This window comes from Podarcis filfolensis (genome assembly GCF_964270895.1).
Source record: "Podarcis filfolensis genome assembly, chromosome: 6".
Classification (NCBI taxonomy): Eukaryota; Metazoa; Chordata; class Lepidosauria; order Squamata; family Lacertidae; genus Podarcis; species Podarcis filfolensis.
In genome coordinates, this window is record NC_139609.1 from 95,240,060 (window position 1) to 95,260,468 (window position 20,409).

At 48.1% G+C, this 20,409-nt stretch overlaps 3 protein-coding genes across 6 annotated transcripts in view; 1 reads left to right on the forward strand and 2 right to left on the reverse strand.

Annotated features, from left to right (window-relative positions):
* The window catches only part of ANGPT4 (angiopoietin 4), a 199,884-nt gene that overhangs the window by 84,396 nt on the left and 95,079 nt on the right, over positions 1-20,409 (reverse strand). The window lies entirely within an intron of this gene.
* The window catches only part of RSPO4 (R-spondin 4), a 199,046-nt gene that overhangs the window by 36,283 nt on the left and 142,354 nt on the right, over positions 1-20,409 (reverse strand). The gene's annotated exons all lie outside the window — the stretch shown is intronic.
* FAM110A (family with sequence similarity 110 member A) overlaps positions 13,458-20,409 on the forward strand; it is a 28,375-nt gene continuing 21,423 nt past the window's right edge. The window contains exon 1 of one of the 2 annotated variants that reach the window (XM_083619043.1): positions 13,458-13,582. The gene's annotated coding sequence lies outside the window, so the exon portion shown is untranslated. The remainder of the gene's footprint in view (positions 13,583-20,409) is intronic. The other variant, XM_083619046.1, reaches the window with a different exon arrangement.

Below are 20,409 nucleotides of genomic sequence, written 5' to 3' on the forward strand. Positions count from 1 at the left end.
TTAAGGGTATGTCTGTGTATGAATAGGGCGAGCCTGTGACCTGGCTCAGTTCCTCAGTATTTATCATTATAAAAGACTGGCCAGGCTCCCCAGGTAATCCAATCAAGTGACCATTAACAGGTAACCTGCCAGACAGGAGATAAACAACACACTCAGATTTCTGTTGTAGACCACCCTTTCTGTGATGTAGGTATGATGTATCTGGGGGGTGGTCTTGAGCTACACCCCTTCTGTGATATATGTATGATGTTTCTGGGGGTGGTCTTGGACTCCAGGGCGGGCAATTTAAAATGTCTATATAAGGGCAGGCACACCTTGGTTCTGGGTCCTCCTCCTTTCCTGCGTGTGAGAGGAGCACCCTGTTGCAACAGTTCAATAAAGATCAGGCTTACAAGCTGCTTTGCTTCTCAATATTCTCTGGTTGACCTCTGTTCTTTTCTCCAACCGATGGAGAACCTACAAAGGACTCTATAAAGGCTCTTGTGTCCCCCATAAGGGAATAAGGGCAGATATTTGTTTATTACAGAAGGGACCCCTGGGGAGTGGAAATATCTTGGCCCAAATGTATAAAGCAGATTGGAAGAAATTTAAGAAATATTTGAAAAAATATGTTAATATTTAAATCTTAGAATAGCTTTGGAAGCGGATATCACGCCTTTTGGGGGAATCTGTTTCATTTTTGAACAGCTCTTGCCACCGGAATGTTCTTCCTGATTAGTTAGAATCTCCTTTCTCGCCTTTTGAATCCCTTGGTTTGGGTCCTACCCTCTGGAGCAGGAGAAAACAAAATGGATCCGTCTTCCCTCATGACGGCTCATCTGGACTGCAGCTGGGGAGAAAAGTGGAAATATCTTGGCCCAAATGTATAATGCAGATTGGAAGAAATTTAAGGAACATTTGAAAAAATAAGTTAATATTTAAATCTTAGAATAGCTTTGGGAGTGGATATAGGCTTGTAGGGTTAGATGCAGAAGATAGTTTATTTTAAAATAGTATTATTTGTAAGTGACAAAATGTGAAGATTTTTATGGTTAAAGTAAGCGTGATTTTTTTAAAAAAATGGTTAGGCATTATGATATATGTAAACTGCTAAAGATGAGGTAAAATGAAAATCAGATGGGGGGGACTTGGGGAAGCCCACCTAACAATGTTTAGAAAAAATAAGGACAATGTTTGTATTGTTTGTTTTTCTGTTTGTGTTGTTTATTTGTGTTATAAAATGAATATTTTGCGGGGGGGGGGGGACACACAAATGTATAATGCAGGTGGGGTCCTCCATACCTCCCCCCCCCGGTGCCTGCACTGATCCTGTTAATTCAGTCCACCCGGGTGATGCAATCTTCATTTTTTAAAAAAGTAAATAAAACCCAATCATCGCATCTTGTTCAGGCCTGCCTTAGCTGCATTTGTCCCAGATCTCAGAGCGGCTCCAGTCCTGCTCTCAAGGACGTTGTCAGTCTGTGTGTGTTTGCGTGTGTTTACTATTGTGTGCATCTGAAAGTTCCTGTGCAGGGTTTGGCCCCTCTCAATCATCCTTGGGTTATTCCCAGGCTGGGTGAGGCTGTTTGGGCAGCACCGCCGCGTGACTGACAGGCTCTCCAGAACTCAAAAGAGGACAGCTCGGATCCTGGAGAAGCGTGTCGGGGCAGATCCCTCAGGAAGTGAGTGGCAGACAGGCTGGAGCCCCGCTGCAGAGTGAGGACAGCTGCACCTTCCGCCAGCCGGCTTCTTCCGGACCAAGCTCACGCCAACAGGTGGAAAAGTGCAGCCAGGAACAAAACCAGGTCAGGCTATTTTGGAGCAAACAGATCCAGGCATGCTTTTCTGCCTGTATGAGCACAGCTTTTGTATTTCGCTCTGGAGAGAGAGAAGACAACACTTCTTCACGCAGTGCAAAGGGAACTCTCTGCCACAGGAGGCTTTGAAAGATTAGGCAAATTCGTGGAGGAGAGGGCTTGTTGTTTAGTCGTGTCCGACTCTTCGTGACCCCCTGGACCAGACAACGCCAGGCACTCCTGTCTTCCACTGCCTCCCGCAGTTTGGTCAAACTCATGCTGGTAGCTTCGAGAACACTGTCCACCCATCTCGTCCTCTGTCGTCCCCTTCTCCTTGTGCCCTCCATCTTTCCCAACATCAGGGTCTTTTCCAGGGAGTCTTCTCTTCTCATGAGGTGGCCAAAGTATTGGAGCCTCAGCTTCACGATCTGTCCTTCCAGTGAGCACTCAGGGCTGATTTCCTTAAGAATGGAGAGGTTTGATCTTCTTGCAATCCATGGGACTCTCAAGAGTCTCCTCCAGCACCATAATTCAAAAGCATCAATTCTTCGGAGATCATCCTTCTTTATGGTCCAGCTCTCACTTCCATACATCACTACTGGGAAAACCATAGCTTGAACTATACGGACCTTTGTTGGCAAGGTGATCTGCCTTGCCGTGGCGAAGGGGCTTGAATAACTCGGAGAAGCTATGAGCTATGCTGTGCAGGGCCAACCAAGATGGACAGGTCATAGTGGAGAGTTTTGACCAAATGTGATCCACCTGGAGCAGGAACCGGCAAGCCACTCCAGTATCCCTGCCAAGAAAACTCCATGGACAAAGACAACAGGCAACCGGAGTATACTGAGAAGCAAAGTGGCTAGTAAGCCTGATCTTTATTAAAGGAACTGTTGCAACAGGGTCCCCACACACCACACGCAGGAGGGAGAACCCTGGACAATGGTGAGCAAGCCCTAATACAGACTTTTGAAATTGCCCACCCTGTAGCTCAAGACCACCCCCCCCCAAACATCATACATACATCACAGAAGGAGGCGGTCTACAGCAAAAATCCTGGCTGCCAGGGTATCTTATAATGGTCACGGACTGCATTACCTGGGCAGCCTGGCCATTTTTTCGTGATGGTTAAAACTTTAGTACCTGAATCCTGGGCACAGGCTCACCCTATTCATGCACAAATACGCCCTTAAGACAGGATTTGCAAGGGAAAAGACAATGGGATGGCTTTCCCCGTTTGCCTCCCTTACTGCAGAGGAATATTTGAGGTCATTGGGAGAGTCCAAATGGCACCAAAATTGCTCTCCCAGACCATTTCAGGCATATCATGGTTCATATATGTGTGCATTTATGAATATTTATTCTGTATTTGAAACCTTAAAATTATTATAACAGGGTTGTGGGTTCGGGCCCCACATTGAGCAAATGTTTCCCTTCTTGCAGGGGGTTGGACTAGATGACCCTCGTAGTCCCTTCCAACTCTATGAGTTCGTGAATACTGTGAATTCTACTGCTCCTCCCATAGCTTCAGCAAGCTTGGCTCCAAAGCAGCAGCCAGTCATGGCTCCTGGTCTCTTAGTGCATCCTCCAAGCCAAGATGGGTCTGTCCAGAAGCTCATGGAGAATAACAACAACAACAACAACAATAATAATAACAACAATTATTATTATTATTATTATTATTATTATTATTATTATTATTATTATTTATACCCCGCCCATCTAGCTGGGTTTCCCCAGCCACTCTGGGCGTCTTCCAACACAATATTAAAATACAGTAATGCCTCAAACATTAAAAGGTTCCCTAAACAGGGCTGCCTTCAGATGTCTTCTAAAAGTCTGGTAGTTGTTGTCTTTGACATCTGGTGGGAGGGCGTTCCACAGGGTGGGTGCCACTACCGAGAAGGCCCTCTGCCTGGTTCCCTGTAGCTTGGCTTCTCGCAGTTAGGGAACCGCCAGAAGGCCCTCGGCGCTGGACCTCAGTGTCCAGGCTGAACGATGGGGGTGGAGATGCTCCTTCAGGTATACTGGACTGAGGCCGTTTGGGGCTTTCAAGGTCAGCAGCAACACTTTGAATTGTGCTCGGAAATGTGGCCTTTGTCCTCCCTCTTGTTTCCAGCACACCTGCAGTAAAAGGACACTTTTCCTGTCACCTCACACCTCTCTCCGTCACCTTGGCAACCCCTGTTTTGCACAGACCTGAGCCCCTTTGATGTGTAAATGCATGGCTATTGTTTTATAATAGCTTGCCAGGGCAGTTTGCATAACTCGGCCCAGGAATTCCTTGTCTGGCACAGTTCTGTAGCTTGAATTTCCCTTTCCTCTCCCCAATATTACCTAGATTCTGACACTCATTAACTGCTTGGGTTTAGGGGTGTCTCCGCCACAACGCAGTAAAATTCAAACCAGTAGAAATTAAGCAAAATCCAGTTCAAACTGCTCTGTTTAAGTCATGCAACGAAACTGATGAACTTCATCTAGTGACGCAAGCTTCTCAAAGTTTGATAGTGTGCTGGTCCCGGGGGCTAACCAAGAGGTGAGGTCCGAGTCCAGTCCGAGGTCGATGATGCGGTATGGAGGCTGTCCGTCAAGGCTGTAGCTGGGTCCAAGGCGGGGAGTCTGGTGGGGTCTAGAGCTCTGGCAGAAGAGCAGGACAGGGTGCAGGCAGGAACAGGCGAACAATTACATTACCTGGGACTGGGGCTGTTGGCTTTTATCTGCCCCAGGCATAGGGCGGCCCCAGTCCACAGGTGACTTGCCTCTCCTGGCCTGGAGGCGAGCACTCCTCCTGCGAGAACTTAGTTCCCTCCGCCTCTCTGCCCTGAGCCTCTGCAGCTCAGGAGAGGCTGGAGGGCTACCGGACCCAGAGGCAATCTCCTCTTCCCCTGACGGGGCTGAATGTGGAGCACTTGCAGGCAATGGGTCCTCCATCACCTCAGGAGCCAGAGCAGACTCAGCTGATGCTGCACCTGAGAATCCAGCACAGGTGAGGACCCTTCAGGCTCAGGCCCCAGCCCCGGCTCAGCTGGTTCTGGAGGCGGGGACTCCTGTGCAGGCTGGGATCCCTCAGGCTCAGCCTCTGAGTCCGAATCCCAGGCCATCACAAATAGCTATTGACATGGCCAGAGCCCTCCTGCCACCCTCTTGCCTCTTAGCGCCCCACCCCACAAAACCTCACCCACCACCCAGTTTGGGGGTGGGGAACTTCCAAGTTTGGGAATCACTGGTGTATACTATTTCACTCCTGTGCAAGGCCTGAAAAGATGTTGGAGAAGCAAAATTTTGCTCTGAATGCTTTAATCAACCCGCTTATAACGGGGACCAGGGCTGGCCCACCGAAGAGGCGAGGCGAGGGGACTGCCTCAGGTGGCAGAATCCACCAGGGCAGCAGTTTCCAATGCAAATCTTTCTTGCCCCCACTGTTCCTGATGTAGATCTTCTCTCATCCGTTCTTCCCTGGCCAGGAGTGGGAGTGGGACACCATTTTGGAGTCCACCTCAGATGCCAAAATGTATTGGGCCAGCCCTGCTGAGGACTCTTATGCTTGTTCCAAGTTGCTTGTTTGGGATTTTGCAGCCTGCGAACAAATAAAAAATGATTGATGCACAACCGTTTCTTACAAGTCAAGACCATTCTTGCACAAGGATCCCGCCCTCTCGCTCGCTCTCTTCCCAGGTTTTGCAATGCTTGCTTTGCTGATATTTAATACCAAAGATCTTTCAGAGGAGCCTAAATTTTCCAAAGAGTCCAACACCTGCAAATATCACCTTGCCATGATCTCGTTCGAGAAACCATCAGAAAGAAAGCCAGGCTGACTTTATTACTATTAATAATAATACATTTTATTTATACCTCGCCCTACCCGGCCAGAGCCGGGCTTAGGGCGGCTAACACCAATAAAATCACAGTAAAAACATAATGGGGGGGGGAACCAATTTAAAATACAGGTTAAAGGTAAAGGGACCCCTGACCATTAGGTCCGGTCATGGCCGACTCTGGGGTTGTGGCGCTCATCTCGCTTTATTGGCTGAGGGAGCCGGCGTACAGCTTCCGGGTCATGTGGCCAGCATGACTGAGCCGCTTCTGGCGAACCAGAGCAGCGCACAGAAACGCCGTTTACCTTCCTGCAGGAGCGCTACCTATTTATCTACTTGCACTTTGATGTGCTTTGAACTGCTAGGTTGGCAGGAGCAGGGACCGAGCAACAGGAGCTCTCCCCGTCGTGGGGATTCGAACCGCCGACCTTCTGATCGGCAAGTGCTAGGCTCTGTGGTTTAACCCACAGCACCACCCACGTCCCAAAATACAGGTTAAAATGCAATTTAAAATGCAGCCTCATTTTAAAATTAGCCGATAGATCAAGACCATAAGGGGAGGGAAACATAAGGGTCAGACTGAGTCCGAACCAAAGGCCTGGTGGAACAGCTCTGTCTTGCAGGCCCTGCAGAATGATGTCAAGTCCCGCAGGGCCCTAGTCTCTTGTGACAGAGCGTTCCACCAAGTCGGGGCCAGTACTGAAAAGGCCCTGGGCCTAGTTGAGACCAATCTAACCACCTTGTGACTTGGGACCTCCAAAATGTTCTCATTTGTGAACCTTAAGGTTGTCATTTGTAGACCTTTAACAGCAATTTGAAGGAAGGCTAGCTAGAACAAAACCCCTTAAGCCCATTACGTTCAGAGGGAATTGAGGTGGGGGGGTCTTACTTTGCAAACACAGAATCATAGAATTGTGCTGTTGGGAGTAAACCCCCCATAGGGTCATCTAGTCCAACCCCCTGCAATGCAGGAGCCATGTATCACATACCGTATTGCAAATAGGACACTGGCAAGGCAGAATATCTGCGCTGCATGCAGAAGTCCCCAAGCTTAGTCCCCAGTATCTCCAGGGTGGGCTGGGACTGGGAGAGATCCTAGCCTGGAATCCTACCAGTCAGTGCAGAGTACAGTGATACCTTGGTTCTCAAACACCTGGGTACTCAAACAACTTGGAACCCAAACACAGCAAATCTGGAAGTAAGTGTTACAGTTTGCGAACTTTTTTCGGAAGCCGAACGTGCTCCGTTTTGAGTGTTACACTGAGGTTTGTCTGTTTTTGCTGTTTATTTTGCATTTTTGTTTTTGCAGCTCTTTTGTTTTTGTGACTAGAATCATAGAATCATAGAGTTGGAAGAGACCACAAGGGCCATCGAGTCCAACCCCCTGCCAAGCAGGAAACACCATGTGGAACCCAGTTCAGCTACTGATTGATTGATTGTGTGACTGCAGTATATTGTTTATTGTTTTCATTTTATGGATCAGTGGTCTCATTAGATAGTAAAATTCATGTTGAATTGATGTTTTAGGGGTTGTTTTTAAAAGTCTGGAATGGATTAATCCATTTTACATTGCTTTCTATGGGAAAGCGCACCTTGGTTTTGGAATGCTTTGGTTTTGGAATGGACTTCTGGAATGGATTAAGTTTGAGAACCAAGGTACCACTGTATAAAATACTTAAAATCAATGATTAGCTAAAAGCCTGGTTAATGTCAATATTCCACAAGTTTGGATAGGCTTGTCTGAAACCTTTGGGAGCTGCTGCCGGTCAGTGTAGGCGGTATGAGCTAGATGGAACAACAGTCTGGCTCAGCATAAGGCTTCCTATGTTCTAATAAACGGCCACTCCTCAAGAAAAGGGTGGCGGACGTGGCAACAGCTCGTAATCACAGTGTCCCGATCCTTAACATTCCTGTGCGTGGCGGCCATGAGGTCTAGGAACTTGCACAATCCATTGAAATGTAACAAAAGCAGGATGGTGCTCCAGGTAATGGATTCTGCGCTTGCAGAGGAGTGCTGTGGAGGCGCAGAAAACATGTTGCACCCTATGAAAGCAGTTGTCTGCCAACCTTTGCATAGCTTATCATTTTGTCAGCAAAGGAGATGATCTGAAGAGAGTATGACGGAGGAAGGATGACCGAGCTGTGTGTAAGAAGAGTGGGGCTGGCTATAAAGATAAGACCCACCCCTGCAAAACCCACAAAGCTTCCCCTCTCTTCCTTTTGCTTGCTGTTGCTCAATGGTTATCATTCACCCAAGAACCTTTTCCAGCTTTGAAGTTTCAACACTCAAACCGAAGCAGCTTTTCTGACGGGCACCAATGTTTGTTTGATTGGGAAAGATTTTGAGCAGGCGATCTGGGCCTTCCATGGCCAATTTGTAGTGGAAAGCAAAGAGCGGCTGAAATATACTCAGAGTCGCAAAGCGATTTCATGCTCTTTATTCAGCTCATAGTGGTGAGGAGGAATGAATGAAAGTCCCCTCAAAGTATCTGCTTTATATACATTATTTACACAATGGGCTGCACATGATTGGCTAATTCCGGAATTCTACTGTAAGCCAATCAGGTTGTGGATTCACTTCTATCTGGAGCATGATTGGGTGGTTCCTGCCAACCAATCATACTGCTGCATTGTTCTAGGACCAATCAGACTGCTGCATTCTGAATCCTATTGTTCTAGGACCAATCAGACTGCTGCCTTTTGGATCCTATTTTTCTAGGACCAATCAGACTGCTGCAGTTTGGATCCTATTCAACTCAGTACATAACAACGGCAGCACAGGAAGGACAGAATTTGAGGCACAAGCAGCACGCACTGCCGTTAACCATTTGCAAGCCAAATTCACAATTTCCAGTGGCTACCAGCAACTACCCTAACAATAATAATAATAATAATAATAATAATAATAATAATAATAATAATAGTAGTAGTAGTAGTAATAATAGTAATTTCTTTATACCCTGCCCACCTGACTGCGTTTCCCCAGCCCCCACTCTGGGCAGCTCCCAACAGAATATTGAAAACACAATAAAACATCAAACATTAAAAACTTCCCGAAACAGGGCTGCCTTCAGAGGTCTTCCAAAAGTCAGGTGTCTATTTCCTTGACATCTGATGGGAAGACGTTCCATAAGGCGGGCGCCACTACCAAGAAGGCCCCCTCCCTGGTTCCCTGTAACCTCACTTCTCGCAATGAGGGAACCACCAGAAGGTCCTCTGAGCTGGAGCTCAGTGTCCAGGCTGAACAATGGGGGTGGAGACGCTCCTTCGGGTATAATGGGCTGAGGCCATTTAGGGCTTTAAAGGTCAGCACCAACACTTTGAATTGTGCTCAGAAACATACTAGGAGCCAATGGAGGTCTTTCAAGACCGGTGTTATGTGGTCTCGGCAGCTGCTCCCAGTCACCAGTCTTGCTGCCGCATTCTGGATTAGTTGTAGTTTCCGGGTCACCTTAAAAGGTAGCCCCAGGTAGGTAGGTAGGTAGGTAGGTAGGTAGGTAGGTAGGTAGATAGATAGATAGAGATAGATAGATAGATAATTTATTACGGTCAGAGACCAGCTTATAAAACACACGTGGGGGCACAATCCCAGAAGGAAAACAAACATTTAAAACAATGTACAACAATAAGTTTAAAATTTATAAATGTGATAAGTGTATAGACACTTAAAACTTTAAGATAAGCTACCACTGAGAGATGACCCAGAGTCCCCCATGGAACCGAGTTTGCGGACTTTCTTAACGAACTAGTTTGAGCTGGGGGATGGTCTGCGCCTACAGATCTGTACACAGAATCTGGTGACCATTCGGGTCGTCTTATGATCTTTGGCTAACAGGAAAAGGTCGATATTTTTTGCTTTTCTGGGAGGTCAGCGAGCCTCACCAGCAGGGTAACCCCACGTAGAGCGCATTGCAGTAGTCCAAGCGGGACATAACCAGAGCATGCACCACTCTGGCAAGACAGTCAGCTGAGCAGAACCCCTCCTGGGACACATTTCAAAGTGCAAAATAGAATGTCCCTATTCATTTCCCCCCTTCTTGCTGGGGCTGCTCTGACTGTTCCCATCTTAGGGGTTATATAGACAGGTTTTCCTCTCCCTCGGCCTAGCTTCGCCCACCCATGACAGCAAAGACGCCCCCTCCAAGCATTCGGCGCGATAACGGCTGCGTTGTATTTGATTCCCCGAACAAAGGACTTATTTGTAGGACTCTTTGTCGGACTGAGCACTGGTTTGTGGGCTTGGCAGTTGGTGCCAGGGCTGGACGCCTGCCAGGGCAGCAAGAATGTGGAACAGTGTGTGTGTGTGTGTTGTGTGTGTGCCGCGTGGACTGCGAAGCTTCTGCAAGAAATGGAGAGTCTTTTTTTCCTCCTTGTTGAAACCATTCCCCCCTTCCCCGCCACACACACAAATGTTTCTAGCAAGGCCAGGTGGGAAATCCTCTTGAAAAGCACCATTCACTGCTGGCCAGAAGCTGAAGAAGGGCTGTGGCTCAGTGGCAGCACACATGCTTTGCACGTAAAAACTCTCAGGTTCGATCCCTCACAGGATCTCCAGGTAGGACACTCTGGAGTGCTGCTGCCAGCCTGTGGACCAATGGTCTGGCTCAGACTTGTGGATCCAAGCCTGTCTTGTAGGGGGGTTGAACTAGATGACCTTTGGAGTCCCTTCTAGCTGTACAATTCTATGATTCTATGAAGGCAGCTTCCAATGTTGTTGTTATTTATTAAATTTACTGTATATTCCGCCTTTCATCCAGAGATGGTCTTTTTCTTCTTCTTCTTTGGTTCTCACTCGTAGCCGAGTAAGATTGTCTTCCATGAACACGGTCTTAACAGTGAGTCCGTAAGTGACTGTGGAGGCCAATTCTGGACCCACATGTCCTTCCACAGTGGGGCATTGGTTGCCAAGAGGGAGTTGATCACGGTGTGGATTTGCCAAACATGCCTTCCTCTTAGCACGTTTCTCCCTTGCGTCCTGAGTTCGAGTGTCTTCAAAGCCCATGACACCTTTGGTAAAGGCTGTTCTCCAATTGGGGCGCCGGCAGGCCAGTGTTTCCCAATTGTCAGTGTTTGTACAGTCATAGCTCTTGTTACGTTTGCTTCAGGTTGAGCGTTTTCAGGTTGTGACCTGCGGTGACCCGGAAGTACCGGAAAGGGTTACTTCTGGGTTTCGCCGCTCGCGCATGTGCAGACGCGGGTTGCGTTCTGTTCATGTTGCGAACGGGCCTCCGGAACGGATCCCGTTCGCAACCAGAGGTACCACTGTACTACATTTTTAAAAAATTGTCTTGAGAGAGTCTTTAAACCTCTTTTGTTGACCACCAGCATTACACTTTCATTTTTAAGTCCGGAATAGAGTAGTTGCTTTGGAAGACGATCATCAGGCATCCGCACAACCTGACCAGTCCAACAAAGTTGATGTTGAAGAATCATTGCTTCGACACTGGTGATCTTTGCTTCTTCCGGTACTCTGGCATTAGTTCTCTTGTCTTCCCAAGTGATCACAGAGCAGTTGGCAACATAAAACCCTGATGTTATTATAATTGTAATATATTATTAGAATCATAGAATTGTAGAGTTGGAAGGGACTCCCAAAAGTCATCTAAGCCCAACCATCGGCCCATCAAGCCCTGTATTGTTTGCACTGACCCACAGTGACTCTCTTGAGCCTCCTGTAGAAGGCTTTCCTGGCCATGCCAATTCATGGTCTTTAGCCCTTGGAACTTCCTTACTAGAGAAGCTGGACTGGCTTCTTCTGCCGGGAGGTGAAGAATTATTCCTGCAGGCTTTGGGGGCTCTTGCAAGAAAAGGACTTTTAAATAGGGCTTTTATTATCTGTAATTCAACTGGTTTGCTTTTATCTTAATTCTGTAACTGTTTAATTATTCTCTAATGATGATCTTTTACTGCATATTATTCATCTCATTTTTAATCTGTGCTAGCTGCCTTGAGCCCCAGGCCAGGGAACAGGCAGGATATAAACAAAATAAGCAGAATAATAACCACTAGATATGCCACCTTGAACTCCTTGGAGGAAAGTCAAGCTATAAATGCAGCAAATAACTCAGATCAATATACTAGCAATATACTATAATAATTTTGAATTCTGGTGCTGGAGGAGACTCTTGAGAGTCCCATGGACTGCAAGAAGATCAAACCTCTCCATTCTGAAGGAAATCAGCCCTGAGTGCTCACTGGAAGGACAGATCCTGAAGCTGAGGCTCCAATACTTTGGCTACCTCACGAGAAGAGAAGACTCCCTGGAAAAGAGCCTGATGTTGGGAAAGATGGAGGGCACAAGGAGAAGGGGACAACAGAGGACGAGATGGTTGGATAGTGTTCTCGAAGCTACCAGCATGAGTTTGACCAAACTGCGGGAGGCAGTGGAAGACAGAAGTGCCTGGCGTGCTCTGGTCCAGGGGGTCACGAAGAGTCGGACATGACTAAACGACTAAACAACAACAACAACAACATTTCTCAGCCAAATATTTAGGATCCTTTAAAAGCAGAGACATCACCTTGCCAACAAAGGTCCGTATAGTTCAAGCGATGGTTTTCCCAGTAGTGATGTATGGAAGTGAGAGCTGGACCATAAAGAAGGCTGATCGCTGAAGAATTGATGCTTTTGAATTATGGTGCAGGAGGAGACTCTTGAGAGTCCCATGGACTGCAAGAAGATCCAACCTCTCCATTCTGAAGGAAATCAGACCTGAATGCTCACTGGAAGGACAGATCCTGAAGCTGAGGCTCCAAGACTTTGGCCACCTCATGAGAAGAGAAGACTCCCTGGAAAAGACCCTGATGTTGGGAAAGATGGAGGGCACAAGGAGAAGGGGACGACAGAGGACGAGATGGTGGGACAGTGTTCTGGAAGCTACCAGCATGAGTTTGACCAAACTGCGGGAGGCAGTGGAAGACAGGAGTGCCCGGCATCCTCTGGTCCGTGGGGTCACAAAGAGGCAGACACGACTAAACCTGTTAGAAGTTGGTGTGATTTTTTTTTTATTTCATTTTTTTTACCCTCCTTAATTTTAATGTCTCTGTGGTTGGCTGGAAGTCGCTTTGGGTTGCCCTGGGTAAGAGAAAGCGACTGACAAATTTAATAAATAGTACTAAATAATAAATAAAATAATAATAATAATAATAATAATAATAATAATAATAATAATAATAGCACTCATCGGCTGAGCTGAGTAGGCGCCCCTTTCCTGGGCGCTGCAACCAGCTTGCCTTTCGCTCCTCTGCGCGCAAAGGCCACGCGCGCTTCCCATTTAGCCCGCCCGGCTTTCCGGACTCCTGTCTCTCCCCAGATCCCCGGGGATGGATGTCGGAGGGGCCATTCCTTGCTGCGCCCGGGATCTGCCTTCCTCCTCTCTCTTTCTAGGTCACGCTTCGCAATCCGCCCAGGGCAAAGAGGGAGCAGGAGGCGGAGGTGGGGAGAGGCGGGTTGTCAGGCCGTCTGTCTTTTAATGTTCAGCTTGTCTGAACGCATCAGCTGGAGAACGAGGCGGGCGCGCCCGGCCGATCAGCTGGCGGGGACCCCCCCCCCACTCCCCATCCCGGGAAACCTCCTCCAAAATCCAGCCTCTTTGACCCCAGGGGGGGGGCGCATCCCCGCAGGGCGCAGGGGGCTTTCCAATGAAGCTGAGCCCAGGTGAGCTTGGCTACTCAAGTGGGGCCGCCCCTTGCGCACTGTCTCGTGGGAACGGGGCGGCCAGTTGGTTCCCCCATGCGCGGATTTCTTGCTGCTCCTAGGCGGGTGAAGAGAGAGAGAGAGAGAGAGAGAGAGAGAGAGAGAGAGAGAGAGAGAGAGCAGGAAGGGAAATTCCCCAGGTGAGTGTAAACAGGAAGTTGTGCAATGAGGTTACCTGAGCCCTTAGGTCAGCTGGCTAAGTTTAACGCGCGCCTGCACCGAAGCGAGCAGTTTATTACTGGGGAGCTGCTGGCTGGCTGGTCGGTCGGTTTTCTGGAATCCAAGAGCCTCACCTGGGACAGGTAAAATGCCAGCCCTTGGAGGACTCTCTTTCTCTCTCTCTGGTTGATCATTTTTGAGAAGGAGGTATAATCTGGGGAGGGGAAGGAGACCGGAAGGGCAGCTGTCCCAAGAGGCTCGAAGCCAGATGGTTCTTTTGAGTAGCGCAAGGCTTCTGCTTCCTCAGTCCACGCCCCCCCCCAAAAAATACATCTCTCGCAGGGCTTCAGCTGCGGCGCTGCAGGCAGAAATTCAACAGATACAGCGCGGGCGCTTTCTTTAGTGGTGGAGTGCGCTCCGCCGGTGGGAGGTCGTTCCCAGGGTCGCTATTCATCGCCTCCAGTGAACAGGCTGGGAAAGATCTCTCTGGCCAAGAGACCCTGGTCAGAAGGAGAGACCAAGCAAGGAACTGGCTCCGTATCGTTTAGGGCAGCTGTAGACTTTTAGCCTTATTTTGTTCTGTTTTAATTGCTTTCATTTTCCAAAGCAAAGGCACGCAGCTTGGTTTACTTAGGAACAACAGCCGGATATGTATGGTGGACTGGGGAAGCCTCAAAGGTGGATATTGGAAGAAAGGAAGAGACATTTCCCAGGGTTATTTCCCACGAGGCGAGGTTGTGTGTTGTGGCACCAGAGTGTGTTCTTTTTGACCTGCAAAGGAGTCCCTCTCTGTCACCACCTCTGAGTCGATATAATTGGTGAAATAGCACCGTTTTCCCTTTGGTACCGGATCAAAAAATTCTGCTTTACTGATTAATGAAACCCTGCAGACATTATTACTAGTGCATGTTGTGTAGAGGCACACACTCTGAAGCATAAAATGCTGTGGTGTTTGAATGTGTGAGCCGAGTTTTATTGTGTATAAAAATATTTGTATACCTCTGTATGATTTTTTTTAAAAAATCACAGCGGTTTACAGCAATAAAACCTATAAAAAAGTTAAAAAACGGACTTTCCCCAGTAGATAAGGAAATATATTCTGCAGTGGCGCAAATTTGCAGCGTTCATTAGCTAGGGGGGTGCTGGCCAACGGATCCCAAAAACGAGGCCTTGTTTCCTTTCTTTGTCCAAAAAATATGAGAGGCTCTGCAGGTTTTGCTTATTAATTGAACATTACTGATTCCAGAAGTGTGTTGTTTCCTCTTTCACACCATAGATCTTGTAGGTTTCTAAAAGAGGAACCTCCTGAGGGAGGGAACATTTGCTCCTTCGCTTGTTTTGGCCGTGTAACTTGGCTCACTGTTTAAAGTTACCTACGTTGCTTTATAAAGGTGGTGGCAGTTGTTGTTTTAACACAAGCCAGCAGTTCTGGCATGATGCACCTCAGAGGTGCTTTTCTTGAGCCACACTATAATTAGGATAAGCCGGGCAGATGTGGGACAGAGGAATAATTTCTGAGCAACACTGTTATTATCAAATCCATATAAGAGCGTAAGACAAGATGGCCGGATCAGACCAATGGAGTATCTAGTCCAGCATCCTAATCTCACCGGCCGTCACTGGCTCCTGTGGCAAGGAGTTCCATAGTTGAACTGGATGCTGCGTGATTACACCAAAGCTGCAAGCATGAACTTACAGGGTGTAGGCCCATTGAGAACAGTGGGAACGACTTCAGAGTAAGTATGCATGGAATTGCACTGCCGGCAGTTGGCTTGTGGAGCAGCAGCGGGGAGCCTGCAAAGGGATTTTCTCAAAGAGGGCAACATGCAGAACACCCTGCTGGGGTGGGCTTGATCTAGGAGAGAACCATACAGTGCATATATAATAGGAAGTACAATATGGTCAACCCACACAGAGCAGACGTATGGTTGCCAGTTCACCTGAGATGCAGTGGGCGGAGCCTGGGAGCTTAGGGGTGGGGCCAACTCAGACTGGGGTGGAGCCTAGTAGTGTCTCAGTGGCATAGGATGGCACCTGGTGGGTCAGGGCAGGGGCAACCCCCACATGCATTTGGTGCTGACCTTTAAAGCCCTAAACGGCCTCGGTCCAGTATACCTGAAGGAGCGTCTCCACCCCCATCGTTCTACCCGGACACTGAGGTCCAGCGCCGAGGGCCTTCTGGCGGTTCCGTCATCGCGAGAAGCCAAGTTACAGGGAACCAGGCAGAGGGCCTCCTTGGTAGTGGCACCCGCCCTGTGGAACGCCCTCCCACCAGATGTCAAAGAGAAAGACAACTACCAGACTTTTAGAAGACATCTGAAGGCAGCCCTGTTTAGGGAAGCTTTTAATGTTTGATGTATTATGGTATTTTAATATTTTGTTGGAAGCCGCCCAGAGTGGCTGGGGAAACCCAGCCAGATGGTCGGGGTATAAATATCATAATAAATTATTATTATTATTATTATTATTATTATTATTATTATTATGCACACACACAGGCTGGGAGCCTCAATGGTGCCTTTCTTCACCCAGGGCAAAAAAACCCGGCTGGCCCTCCCCTGTAGCTATGGCACCGAGTAAGGGGACAGTCTGTTTGTGCCTTGTGCTTCCGGGTGAAGCAGGATGTCTTGGAGAAAGTGGACAGAAATGCTTTTCTCTTTCTTTCGCAACACTAGAATTCCTGGACATGCAAGGAAGCTGAAAGTTGGGAGATTCAGGGTAGATAAAAGAAAGGACTTCTTCACGCAGTGTGTAGTTAACCTGTGGAACTCCCTGCCACAGCAGGCAGTGATAACCACCAGCCTAGTTGGCTAGACTGGACAAAGTCATAGAGGAGAGGGCTGTCAGTGGCCACTAGGCACCATGGCTATGCCCTGCCTGCACAGTTGGAGGCAGAAATGTTTCTGGTTGCTGGTACTCCACGGTCTTGTGTTCAAATCCTGCTTGCATGTTTCGTATAGGCATCTGGTTGGCGGCTCCTGTGCGAACAGGATGCAATTGGCCTGATCCTGCAGGCGCTTCTTATGTTCTGACATCCGGGGCGCCAAGAAAATAGAAAAAAAAGCTGTGAAAATAGGCTGGAGAAGTGTGCTACCACCGCTGATTCTGATTTATTCCTGCATTGCAGAGGGTTGGGCTAGATGACTCATGGGTTCCCTTCCAACTCTACAATTCTGTGATCCTTTCCTTTGAGATCTTGTTCCTTCTCCTAAAAACGATGAGAAGGAGCCTAAGCACGAGGCAGGGAGAATTAGAGCTTAATGGGTTGCATCCAGCATTACTCATACTCAGAGTAGGCTCATTGAAATTAACAGGCATGACTCACTTAGGCCCATTGTAATTAGTGAATCTAACAAAAACTGAGTTGCCTGCGGCCCGTCCTGTTATTTGCAGTAATTCCAGGCAGTTGGCTGACGAAATATGATCCGTTCCTCACGCATTATTTGACTGTGGTCAAACATTCTCAGATACTCCTTGAAGCCAAAACCTCCCTGATGTAATAGGTGACGACCTCTCTCTTTTTAGTTCCAACATTCTTCTATCTGATAGCAAAGTTTGGTGTGTGAAGGCCTCTTCCCTCCCTTCATCCTGAAAAAGCCCCCTGGAGCTTCCAGACTTTCTTACTATTTTCGGGTGAGATTCTGTGGCACGCTGGGAAATTCAGGTTTGCGCAATTGTGGTTGGTTTGGAGCGCTTGCACAACAAACCCGATTCCCCCAGCAAGGAAAAATGATACACTGGAAAGTGCAGGATAACGCTGGCTTTGACACAGCGTCATCTAACCTCCCTACAAGCAAAGCAGGGCGAATGCTCAATGAATGCATTGTGAGGACTCCGGGGATCTGACTTAACCCCTTCTCCCAAGTATTTAGGGAAGGAAACAAGCAGGGAAGGGACACGGGTAGTGCTGTTGGTTAAACCACAGAGCCTAGGACTTGCTGATCAGAAGATTGGTGGTTCGAATCCCCGCGATGGGGAGAGCTCCAGCTGCTTGGTCCCTGCTCCTGCCAACCTAGTAGTTCGAAAGCATGTCAAAGTGCAAGTAGATAAATAGGTACCACTGCAGTGGGAAGGTAAACGGCGTTTCTGTGCGCTGCTCTGGTTCGCCAGAAGCGGCTTAGTCATGCTGGCCACATGACCCGGAAGCTGTACGCCGGCTCCCTCAGCCAGTAAAGCGAGATGAGCGCCACAACCCCAGAGTCGGCCACGACTGGACCTAATGGTCAGGGGTCCCTTTACTTTTACAAGCAGGGAAATGAAGGCAACAGCCTTCCCCTTTTGTTTGCCTGCAGCACCCTATTCCCAGTGGTAGACTGCTTCTGCACATGGAGTTTCCTTAACAAATTAACAAGAGTTTTTGACAACTTAATAATAATAATAAAATGCCTTTACACAGTCAGTGTAATAAGTCTTGAACTTTCATAGCTAAAAGGTATCGGTAGACCTCTGAATTTGTTCCCCATGAATTTAATAACCGAAGCTGTCAGTCCATTTGCTCGAGTTTTCTCCATCCAGAACATTGGTGCTGCTTCCCAGGACATCCCAACTTCAAAAATTCAAACAAATGCAAGTCAAGATCAGAAAAGTGCTTTCAAACCTAGGAAATGGATGCTGAGACAAACATCTGAAGAATCTGAAGAAGTGTGCATGCACACGAAAGCTCATACCAAGAACTAACTTAGTTGGTCTTTAAGGTGCTACTGGAAGGAAAAAAATTTTTTTGTTTTGACTATGGCAGACCAACACGGCTACCTATCTGTAACTTAAAAAAAGAATCAGTGTTACTGATTAACAGCCTTTGTTTGGAAGGCAGCAGTCTGCAATTTCCCGGCACCTAGTTTGAATGATCCCCCTCTGTTTGCATGAAAAAGAACAGGAGTCAGGACGTCTCTCGGACAGTCAGATAATGAGGCCCAGCACAGAGTAGTCAAACACAATGAAGGCCAAAGGACCTCATTTCGGCAGTTGGATGTTGTGGTAGCTTGGGACTCTGTTTTCTGGGCAAATCGTCTTCCTTGGAGTATCTCCATGCCTGGCACCTAGGGCGGGCACCTTTGCCAACCTGGTGCCCTCCAGATGGTTTGGACTACAACTCCCATGAGCCCAAGCCAGTACTGGGTGTTGTAGTTCAAAACATCTAGAGGGCACCAGGTTGGCAAAGGGGCCCGTCCTGGGTGCAAGGACCGGTCTTTAGAAGATACCGTTGGGCAAAATCTCCCCCGTGCCAATGAAAACTAGGAGTTTAATCCTTTATTCAACACAGGGACCACATTTGCACAGACGTCTTATTTTGCAAACCCCGCGTCTATATTTAAACGGTGCGTGCTGTTTTTAATCATCTTATAATTTCAGGATTTATTTAGCACCTTGGCTCACCCTGTTTGAAGACACGGTGTTTGCAAAATAAGGAAAAGGCGTGGGAGGCACGGAAGCGCAAGCTGCACCCAAAGGTGCTGAGGGTGCGGAAAGTTTAGAGGTGTCTCTGGAATGGCTCATCAGAAACTTCTCTGCCTCCTCCATAGATTAGATCTTCCCGCCCAGCTCCTGTCACTCTGCTCTGAGCCTCTGTAAACACACTGCAAGAGACGCGCCTTGAAGGCAGGGGGGAGTTGGGGAGAAGATGGGAAGCCTCTACCGATGATCATGAGGGCCAGTCACTTGAATAATAGTAGTAATAATAATAATAATAATAATAATAATAATAATAATTTATACCCCGCCCATCTGGCTGAGTTTCCCCAGCTGCTCTGGGCGGCTTCCAATCGAGTGTTAAAAACTATACAGCTTTAAATATTAAAAGCTTCCCTAAACAGGGCCGCCTTCAGATGTCTTTTAAAGATAAGAGAGCTGCTTATTTCCTTCACATCTAAAGGGAGGGCGTTCCACAGGGCGGGTGCTACTACCGAGAAGGCCCTCTGTCTGATTCCCTGTAACCTCACTTCTTGCAGTGAGGGAACCGCCAGAAGGCCCTCGGAGATGGACCTCAGTGTCCGGGCTGGATGATGGAGGTGGAGATGCTCCTTCAGGTATACAGGACCAAGGCTGTTTAGGGCTTGAAAGGTCAGCACCAGAACTTTGAATTGTGCTTGGAAACGTACTGGGAGCCAATGCAGATCTCTCAGGACCGGTGTTATGTGGTCCCGGCGGCTGCCCCCAGTCACCAGTCTAGCTGCCGCATTCTGGATTAATTGCAGTTTCCAGGTCACCTTCAAAGGTAGCCCCACGTAGAGCGCATTACAGCAGTCCAAGCGGGAGATAACCAGAGCATGCACCACTCTGGCAAGACAGTCCACAGGCAGGTGGAGCTGGTAGACAACCGCCTACAGAATTGACCTGCACCTCCATGGACAGCTGTGAGTCCAAAATGACTCCCAGGCTGCGCACCTGGTCCTTCAGGGGCACAGTTACCCCATTCAGGACCAGGGAGTCCTCCACACCAGCCCGCCCCCTGTCCCCCCAAAACAGTACTTCTGTCTTGTCAGGATTCAACCCCAATCGGTTAGCCACCATCCATCCTCCAACCGCTTCCAGGCACTCACACAGGACCTTCTCCGCCTTCACTGGTTCTGATTTAAGAGAGAGGTGGAGCTGGGTGTCATCTGTGTACTGATGAACACCCAACCCAAACCCCGTGATGATGAGCAAGAAATGGATAGAAATATTGAGTTGGAAGGGGTTGTCTTGTCCAATCTCTGCAATGCAGGAATCTCAGGTAAAGCATCCATGACAGACAGCCATCCAATCTCTGCTTAAAAACCTCCATGGAAGGAGAGCCCTTAACCTTCCAAGGGAGACTGTTCCTCCGTTGAGCAGCTCTTGCTGCCGCCTGAGGCAAGTGCCTCACTTTGTCTCACGAGCGGGCAGGCCATGCTTGTAGAACTTGGCAGGGACAAGGACGGGGGCAAAACTACTTCCTTGGCTCTGCCTCTCTTTTTTAAAAAAAAGATATTTATTGAGATTTTACAAAAAC